At 36.7% G+C, this 10942-nt stretch overlaps 1 protein-coding gene across 1 annotated transcript in view; it reads left to right on the top strand.

The window, feature by feature from the left end:
• LOC136835180 (max dimerization protein 1-like) overlaps positions 1–10942 on the top strand; it is a 672429-nt gene that overhangs the window by 19452 nt on the left and 642035 nt on the right. The gene's annotated exons all lie outside the window — the stretch shown is intronic.

The raw sequence follows: 10942 nt of genomic DNA, 5'->3' as shown, positions 1-10942 counted from the left end.
ACAACAAGGTCATGTCAGGTTAGTTTGATATATACAGTCGGTCAGAAAATTTATCCCAGTTAAATACGTACAATCTCCCAATTCCCTGAATCGTCTGGGCACTGTTCACGTTTTTATTTTACAAGTATAACTTCAGGTATTTCTCTTAAGAACTTTGACTAAGTGTGTTGCTGTCCTCTGTTTGTACAGTAACAGAGTTCTTGTTTTATAATGCAAGAGTAATTCGGTCGAATTTGTGATGGTCGGCTCTTAATATTAAACTCTCTCTCTCTCTCTCTCTCTCTCTCTCTCTCTCTCTCTCTCTCTCTCTCTCTCTCTCTCTCTCTCTCTCTCTCTCTCTCTCTAAATTGGGGTTGTACTGTATAAAAGCAGAACCTGAAAATATTGTCCCCATCAGGAATATAATTTTTTTATTATTTACAAAGGGGGTTTAATTATTTACTAATTAATTAGTATATAATTAGCTAGTCTATTCTTTACTCATTAATTAGTATATAATTAGCTAGTCTATTCTTTACTCATCTTGTTTATTTTGCAAACGGCCTTTTCCTTTCCTAATACGTTGACTCCAAAAGACAAATCCCTTCCATTACCCTGGAATGTATTTTCACAAAGGGTGGGGTTGCAAGAGTTTTTTTGATGTGACATTTGCGGCGCCATTGGTCTTTTAAAAGTCAAGACCTCGCCCTGTGACAATCTGTTGTGGTATATAAACTTGCGACAAAGGGACACAATGAGGCTATATATCATTATGGCGAATAGGAATAAAGTTAAGCCAAGAGCTGATCATTAAATGAACTGTTGGCTGGTCTAGTCCAGAGTTCCACGCCAGGCCACCACAGGTAACGGTTTGCACTTGCTTAAATAAGCCAGATTATTCTAAATTAACCTAAACGAGCTAACAAGCCATTAAATGAGAAACGCCACGAAGTGCAGCCCTGAAAATCACACTATATGAAACCTGACACAACAGGAATCATGAACTGCGCATCAAATGAGTCACACCTCTAGGCGTAATCCTGAACGCCACCTTAAAAAAAAAAAAAAAAAACGAAAATGCGATCCTGGACTTTGCATGAAAACTTTGATTCGATACTTTTCCATTCAGTGCATTCATTTATTATATAAAAAAGTTTTATTGAGCGGTTTTTGTTATTATTTCATATATTCTTTCCCTCGCCTACTCCTCCCATTTTTGCCTTTTCCTTCCATCCCTCCCCTTCCCCCTCTTCTCTCTCAGGTTTCCATGATTGTCTTAATTTCGTCTTAGATTTTTTTTATACTAGTATTCAGTCATTATATCCAAAAAAATAAAAAAAAATAAAAATAAAAAGAATTTCCATTCTGTGTTTGTTTTTAAACTCGTGTCTTATTTGAACGTCGAAATTTAGCATCTTAGACAGAGTGGCTCGAAATTCAGCCATGAAAATGTAGGTACGTTTCACTCTTCCGCGGGACCCAGATAAAATGATTTAATTAGTAAAACTGTGAATTACAACTGTAAATTAGTAGTCAACAGTGAATTTTAGCAACATACAAATTTGATAGCCATGGGTGACCCATTATAAGCAATATCGTCCAACCTGCATATTGAATTTTCTCTTTTTTAAAGATATGTTTATAGTAAATGACCAGCATGTAATGATATAATTCAGGCTAGGTATGCGACTGATACTGTGTATGCTGTAATTTCAGCTAAGCTTTGTAATGAATCTCGTTCCACATAAACTAAATTAACAAGTTTCGTCTATGAAATGCACATTAGAAATAGAAAGAGCAAAATTCTACCATTCCCAGATTTAGCTTATGCAGTAAGTAAATATGCCTCGCTGTCGAACTTATCAGTTTGAGAGGTCGTTTATTCCTCACACCGTTGGACTGTGGGACGCATTCGGGTCGTTTCGGCCGTAAGCACGTTCACGTGCAAAATGGGCGCCGTGTTTAGTACCAGCCCCTTGGGGATGTGTAAAACATGAAATAATAATGTTAAATACCATAAACATAACGGTAAATACCATAAACATAACGTCTTACATTGTTTTGGATGTTACGGCCTAAGTGACTTACGGCCGAAACGACCAGGACCGTGTGGGACAGCCTCTCTGAGGACGTTGAGCAGTTGGAACCTCAAGAGTTCAAGCGAAGATAAAATGCATTACTACTCTAGAACAATTCACCTTGTATTTGAGTAACTTATTTATATTATTTAACTATTTTATTTTTGAAATTTATTATTTTTTATATATTTTTATTTTCTAATAACTGATCTCTTCTTTCTGTATTTCTCATTACGTTCTGTTAATTCTTTCTAATGGACACCATATTCTTTGGAAACTTGAATTTTAAGTCAATGCCCCTGTAGACTTTTTACATATGAATAGGGTCCATCTGAATAATGATAAAAATAGTATTGTCTATAGATTCTATAACAGAAGCGTCCAATTACTTCGTCAGAAATGAGTAATTTGTTTGCATAGCCTACACTTCGCTGCAGCAGGTATGGGGGCAGCAGAAGCTTATTTTTGTACTTAAAAGAAGACTATTTGCCAAATATTATGCAAGTTTATTCGGAAATGGGAAAACAAAGGACGCTAAGAAATCTTTCCTAGGTTTTATGGTGCACTCTTTATTCAAGTCCTCGCCGTTATTGTTTCCATTCCATTTTCTTCTTAGTGCAGTGGGTAATAAAGAAAACTGTAGAGTTGAACTATTATGGGAAACTTTGCAATAAAACTTTTACGCTCCTGGTTTTAAACCACAACAATATAAGCAGTCCTGTAATGTGCGGTTACATAAAAAAAAAAAATTATTGTATAAAATACAGGTATGATTTTACTTTAGGCCATTATTGCATTTTGGACTTGAAAACATTATTTTGAAAATATTCTTTTTCCTATGTTGTAATTTGTGCTTTGAACGTTTCTGACATTTGTTTCGTTAGCAAACGAGTACTCTTAGAGATAGTGGATCCCACCTTTACATCCTCCAATTCGGGGAACCAAAGTGGGAAAGTGGAGTTTTTGTGAAGGAGAAAACACTAAATTAGTGAAATACAAGGACTTTTGTCCCTTTGGCAGTTCCCCTTAAGATTAAAGCAAGTTCATGGAACGTTTTCAAACTAATATGTTCTTAGGTAAGAACTTGGTACCTGAGGTTAGGTTAGGTTAGGTTTTGATTGGTTAGGTAATTTGCTAATGAAGAGAATGTCAGAAGCGTTCAGAAGGACACATGAAAACATAGGAAAATGATATTTTATTGTCAGAATGCGATAAGTTTAAAGTAAAATTTGACCAAATACATATGAGATATCTGTGATTAGTAAGATAGCTAAGTAAAAAAAAAAAAGTAGCTCTTGCAAAACGGGAATCATTAGGTCAGACCAGAGGTTATAAGTATGTTGTTTTAAATGTGCCAGACACATCCTAACCTAATTTTCCCTGACCTGGCCAGGGCGTGGGGTGGTGGTGGATTTTGCAACTCCCATGCTATAAAGAGCACTGGGTATTTTGGACCATATTTGGATATTCTTTAATCCCAGGTCTGCAGTCAGCCCCTTTGATAACCAAACCAAACCCACCTAACCTAAACTAGCTCAAGCACACTTACCTAGACCTTCTCTTCTCTTCTCCTCATTGGACGGGTGGGTACCGTTCTCAGCTACCACTCTGCTGGCCCCGCGTTCGATTCTCCGACCGGCCAATGAAAAATTAGAGGAATTTATTTCTGGTGATAGAATTTCATTTCTCCTATAATGTGGTTCGGGTTCCCACAATAAGCTGTAGGTCCTGTTGCTAGGTAACCAGTGGTTCTTAGCCACGTAAAATAAATCTAATCCTTCAGGCCAGCCCCAGGAAAGCTGTTAATCAGCTCAGCTTTCTGGTTAAACTAAGGTATACTTAACTTTTTCTCCTCAAAACCCTTTGTAAAGATTTTGTTACCGTCCTTACTTCACCTCTTTTATAACCCGCCTGTGTTACTCTTTACTCTAAGATATCTTGCACAAATTAACCACTTCCATTATTCCACTATAAATAATAAAATGTGTACCTACATCTTCCTGTTTCCATTTACTCTCATAACATTACTCTTGATAACTTTCACATCTACCTCTCTCTGTTGGAAACCCTGCCAAACTCTTTTACTAGTCTCTGCAGGTTCTCTTCACTGTCACCCATCACCTATTCATCAGCTGCAACATCAGCAACTCCATGTTCCATTCACAGTCCTTTTTCTTGTAATGCAACCTTGCGCCATCTCCTCTTGACAAAATAAGGCACACAATTTTCCTCTTTGCCCTCAGAATGCTTGCACACTTGTTTCATAACAAATATGAGTTGTTTGCCCTCTACCTCGCCTGCACGAAAGCTGCTTTTCTTGTAAAAGCTCCAGACTAGTATATATATATATTATATATATATATATATATATGCTATATATATATATATATATATATATATATCTATATATATATATATATATATATATATATATATATATATATATATATCTATATATATATATATATATATATATATATATATATATATATATATATGTATATCTATATATATATATGTATATCTAACTATATATATATATATATGTATATATATATACACTATGTATATATATTATATGGAGGATTTCTATATAATAATATATCTATATATATATATGTATATTCATGGCATTTTCCTAGCGTCCAACCTAAGCTGCAACCCCTTTCATTCCTTTTACTGTACCCCCGTTTATATTCTCTTTCTTCCATCTTGCTTTCCGCCTTCTCCTGATAATTGTTTCACGTAAATTTTATATTCCATTCCATTCCATTCCATTTATAAATCCTGTTACCCCCCTCCTTTTTCTTTTCTTAATCAACATTACCAAACACTTTCCCATGCACCCTAAATAATGTTCTACCAAATTCTTACATTCTCTTCCATCACCTTTCCCTCATCCTGACAAACCATGTACTACCTAGTCAGCCAGTTACCCTACCCTCACTTTGGTCGGTTATGGTAAAAATATTTAGAATGCTTATTCTCAATAGGCTTGAGAAACAAATTGGTAAAATACCTAGAGATGGTAGCTAGTTTTAGAAAAGGCAAGAGTTACTTAGATCAAATATTTGTGGTAAGACATTCTGCAGCGGCGTATGGAATTTAAAAATCCCCTTTCGTTGGATTTCGTTGACTGTGAAAAGGCTTTGACAGAGTACACAGAGCAAAATTTTTGCTTAGTCATGCATCGAAGTGGCACTGCCTTTAAATATGCAAAAAACCAATCATAATTTTCCACGAACGAATTAGGTGCAAATTTAATGTTGATAAAATTGCAGGGATTTCATGATAAAAAAAAGTGGTCGGAGATGTAAGAGAAGGTTTAGATTGGAGTAACGATGGAAATCTGACAGACTCTGAATGCACATATGCTTTTTGAATCGGCGGAATACTAAAAGACTTGCAAAGCTTTTTTGATAGGATGCATCGTATATCCAGAGAGATAAGACATGAGATAAACCTGAGAAAACCAGAAATAATGAGGGGAGAGTATGCACACACGGTGAAATACTTGGGAACGAAAATAACCATCACAAGTTCTCTTGATTTGAAATTTAGTGAACGACTAAAAGAGACAACTCAAACAATGGGTAGGCTGAAACAGGTTTGCATATCAAATGGACTGTATAGTCTAGCTCCAGTACGACCTGTTTACCTAAGCCGACATGAATCCTGTCGTGACAGTGCAACTATTTCTAAAAGAACTGGTCGATTTGAGAATAAGCAGAACATCAGGTTTCAAATCGCAGACTTAGACCGAGAAATTATGCCAAAAGAGAAATTACGAAACTTAAGTCAGTGCAGTATACAGGCGGGATGATAAGGAAGGGAGATGATAAAGGAACTTCAATATGTAGATGAGCGAGATGGTGACGGATTGTGCTTTTCCGTCGTACCAACAGGGAAGAATAGACAGCCCCTCTGGTATAACAGTTCACTGAGCATTATCGCCCTCTTTTTCTGTTGATGGTCAGTCGATAGTGTGACGTTGAATTAACCGCAATAGAACGCCTCGCTGTCGAACTGTTCAGTTCCACAGGTCTTTATTCCTCATATTGTTGGACTGTGGAACAGCCTCCCTGAGGATGTCGTGCAATTGGAACTTCAGAAGTTCAATTTAGTGAACGACTAAAAGACAACTCAAACAATGGGTAGGCTGAAACAGGTTTACATAATTATCAAATGGACTGTAGTCTAGCTCCAGTACGACCTGTTTACCTAAGCCGACATGAATCCTGTCGTGACGGGGCAAAATATTTCTAAAAGAATTAGTCGATTTGAGAATAAGCAGAACATCAGGTTTCAAATCGCAGACTTAGACAGAGAAATTATGCCAAAAGAGAAATTACGAAACTTAAATCAGTACAGTATATAGGCGGGACGATAATGAAGGGAGATGATAAAGGAACTTCAATATGTAGATGAGCGAGATGGTGACGGATTGCGCTTTTCCGTCGTACCCACAGGGAAGAATAATAAGTGATAATGTCAGTCGGGGTCTTGGGTTACAGGAGAGTTGGAAAACCCGGATTTACATGTGTGAGAACTATGAGAAGGGGGGCTGGAGATGAGTGGAGATTCGGGGAGGTGAAAGCCTTTGTGTCGCACGACGTTGAACTATGAGGATGATTAGACATGCTTAGAGTTTGGACTCTTTATTGTCATAAATTCAGGAAAACTTCACTATATACTTCAGAAACTAATGTTTCCAAGTCTCCAACACTTTACGAAGATGAGTTATACTGTATATAGCTCGTTTCTCCTTTACCGAAGCGTGTAAAAATTTTTATTATTTGAAAGCAAATTCACAGAAATTCTACGAGCATTTTATCCTTAAGTGGGTGTTGTAGTCATTTTCAGACCAAATTATATCACGTCAAACTTTTTCGTTTTCAAAGTATTTCAGACTCCCGCCGGTTAAAAGGCCTCTTGTACTTGCTTAATTGTAATGCGTTTCTTACTAACGAATCATACAGCCATTTTCAGGCCCTTACCTTTTAAAACTTCTGCCGATCGATTAGAACAAACAGGCTAATGAACAAACAAGCATTTAGACCTGTTTGTGAACAGTCCCGCTAGTATAACAGCTCACTGAGCATTATCGCCCTCTTTTTCTGTTGTTGGTCAATCGGTAGTGTGACGCTGAATTAACCGCAATAGAATGCCTCGCTGTCGAACTTTTCAGTTCCAGAGGTTTTTGTTCCTCATATTGTTGGACTGTGGAACAGCCTTCCTGAGGATCTCATACAATTAGAACTTTAAAAGTTCAAGCGAAGCTGGAATGCATTACTACCCTGATATAATTTCCTTGTATGTTAATAATTTACTACATTTTTATCCATTTATTTATTAATTTGTTAATTCACTTTTTCTTTTTTAATAAGTGATCTCTTCTTTCTGTATTTCCCATTACCCATTTTGTTACTTCTTTCGAATGAACACCATATTCTCTGGATGCTTGAATTTCAAGTCAATGGCACTTGTGGGCTTGTTCCATATGGATAGGGTTCACCTTCTGAAAAATAATAATAATAATAATAAAATGGTACTTGTGGGCTTGTTCCATATGGATAGGGTTCACTTTGTGAATAATAATAATAATAATAATAATAATAATAATAATAATAATAATAATAAAATTGTGTAGACGAGCGTGGAAAATCAACCCTTCTTAGCCAATCTTGAACTGTCAGTTGAGACACCTTTACTTTTCATTTAATTTTTTTTATTTACTGTTTCAAAAAATTGTCAAATTTTAATGAGTTTTCCTTTAATTGACTTCTTTATGCGACATACTCGTATGTTAAATATTTTATATGCTGCAGTCTAGATAGTTCCATGACGATGCATATATTATTTTCGAAACTGGTCGTTCCAACGAAATATTTGCTCGTGTCCATCTGCGCACGGACACACACGCACATACGCACGCGCGCACACGCACTAACCCACACACCCATATGCAATACATATATGACCCAAAAACCTATATACTGCACTGTAGAACCGTAAGCCGTCCCTGCTATTATTTGTAGTTATTTAGAACAAATCTCACTACAAACCCACAAACTGTAGTTCCCTCCTCATAACAGCTACTGTTTTTTCGGCTTTGTTGCAGCTTCTGATAGAACAGAGAGTCGATATCAATAACTGAATAACTTATTAAATGATATTGAAAAGCTGTCCATTATGCCTAATTACAATCATGCATAATGAACTCACGGTGATAATGGTACTTTATACTAGCCACTGTCATCACGATTATCCATATTGCTATTCTTTTTGTCTAAATATAATTGATAACAGTGGGATTTAGTTAATCTTAGTGTACATAACTATTTTTTGTTTACCATTTAATTGCTTTATATTTGACTCATCGATGTGAAACAGGAAATTCTAAGGCACTAAACATCTGTAAGTCGACGGGGTCAAGACTCGTCTGAATTTTCCAAGGGTCACCCATCCCCTGAAGGCTTGGCGCTCTAGAAAATATTCTTTACAGTTGTTGGTTTAAGTTAAGTATACCTTGGTTTAACCAGACCACTGCGCTGATTAACAGCTCTCCTAGGGCTGCCCCGAGGGATTAGATTTATTTTACGTGGCTAAGAACCAACTGGCTACCTAGCAACGGGACCTACAGCTTATTGTGGGATCCGAACCACATTATGACGAGAAATTAATTTCTGTCGCCAGAAATAAATTCCCCTAATTCTTCATTAGCAGGTAGGAGAGTCGAACGCTGGGTCAACAGCGTGCTAGGCGACGGCTCTACCCATCCCTCCAACGAAGAACCAATTGGTTACCTAGCAACGGGACCTACAGCTTATTGTGGAATCCGAACCACATTATAGCGAGAAATTAATTTCTATCACCAGAAATAAATTCCTCTAATTCTTCATTGGCCGTCAGGAGAATCGAGCGCAGGCCCAGCAAAGTGCTGGCCGAGACGTTATCGACCCGCCCAACGAGGAACTAGTTGGTTTAAAGAGTAGGTCACTCTAAATGATGATTTTGTTCATCTGAAAGCTGCATGTTCATTACCAAACTTTTTAGTCAACTCCTTTGTCCGGTTCCTAATACAGAAAGCAAGCCGTGTATCATATTTCAGTTTCAAAATCCATGCAGATAATATTTTCGACACAAGATTGACTTAGGCATACCACGCGCGTGCAGTCTTAGATTTTCTGTTGTAGTGACTTTTGTAGAATTGTAGCGTCTTTCAAAATAGTATTGTCGTTATAGTTTATTTTATTCTTTCATTATTATTTTCATTGTATTTTTCACACCTCTGTAAGTATTAACATGGACAGATCACAGTTGAGCGGTCGGTAAATTTTGGATGTAGTTTAAAATTTTTTAGTCGTTTATATGTGTTGAGTACTAATCCTTTATTTATTTATTTATTTAATGGATCACGTGGGTTTGCCAGCCCAGTAATATATATTTGGTCAGTTTATAATAGACAGCAAAATGTAAGTTTGAAAATATGTCCTCAGAGAGGCAGAGTACTACTAACAGCAAGAATTCTATGTTTGACTTAGAATCCTAATTGCCTATATGCACAGGTACCCAGTTGTTGACTGAAGATAATTCGAGGATTATTACTTCCTTTGTGTAAGACAACAAAGTTGATTTCAGCCTTTTAGTGCTTGTTAATATTCGAGTAGTCGTCCTTACAAGTATATTTTTCATCCAAAAAAATTTCCACCAATCATCAAGATAAGTTATGACTCAAGAAGTAAAATAGTACATTTTTCGCTCCAAGAATGCAATTTCATGTCCTCGTTTTTTTATTTCTTCATCTTCTTGTCAGTGTTTTTCTCTTATACTAAGTATATTTTTCTCGTAGAAAATTTTACACGAATTATGGAGAAACGGTTTGAATCAAGAAGCAGCATACAATTCTGTAGTTTGCTGTTCGCTCCAAGAATGCAATTTTATGTTATTCTCCGTTTTCTATATCCTCTTCTTCTTCTTCTTCCGCAAATTCGAAACATCTTGCATTTATGTACCGGCGAGTTGTTACGTAGCAGAACCGGGCCTGGAAAATTGCCACCCTCGGCACTTTCTACACTGAAACACACACCGCAGATGGTTCGCGATGGTGTATCTGGAGCCATTTTCACCTTACGCAGAAGAGGCCTTGCCTTCCCTTCCTTACTTCCTTCCCGCGGTGTCATCACTGTCTCTCTCGTTTTTGCCTCGGAGTGAAAAAGAAAGCCTGGTTGGGTTAAAAGCCGAGGTCTGTAGTAATGTCTTGGAACTATACTTCTCCCCCGAACGAAGGCCGTAAATGATATATATCGTTGTGAGATGAGACATTTTTGATGTCTGTTATCTTGCAAGATTGCGTGGAGGAGATGCAGACGAACGTATAATCGTCGTGAGATATGCCAATTTCAATAGTCATGTGTCAGGCAACGTTTATTTGTGGATTTCTGCGGGTTATGTACGGTGTCGGGAAAGTTACTTAGATAAAGTAAAGGTAGAACGTTATTATTTTTATACTGTTATTATTATTTTAAAGGGTGGAAGTAAAACAGGTAATAGAATGTGGTTTTATTCTTCCCTAAGAGTTCTTTCACCACCCCCCTCCCAAACCCCCACACACAAAATCTCTCTCTCTCTCTCTCTCTCTCTCTCTCTCTCTCAAGGAAACGTAAAAGCAAAAATGACAATAAAGAAAAATTATGGTAATAATGATAAATATAATAAAATTATTTCAAAACTATATTTTTATCCAAAATGAGGGAACATTCATGTGGAATAACCTTATCAGGCCATTGCCTTACAAAGTCACCCTCCACAGAATATAATAGCCATATTTTTAAAAAATGGAATAAATAAATAAAAAAAAGCAAAGGAGAAAGTAGAGGGAAGAA

Source organism: Macrobrachium rosenbergii, chromosome 55 (genome assembly GCF_040412425.1).
Source record: "Macrobrachium rosenbergii isolate ZJJX-2024 chromosome 55, ASM4041242v1, whole genome shotgun sequence".
Classification (NCBI taxonomy): Eukaryota; Metazoa; Arthropoda; class Malacostraca; order Decapoda; family Palaemonidae; genus Macrobrachium; species Macrobrachium rosenbergii.
Note: the sequence above shows the minus strand (reverse complement) of the source record. Positions and strands in the feature narration are given on the sequence as shown.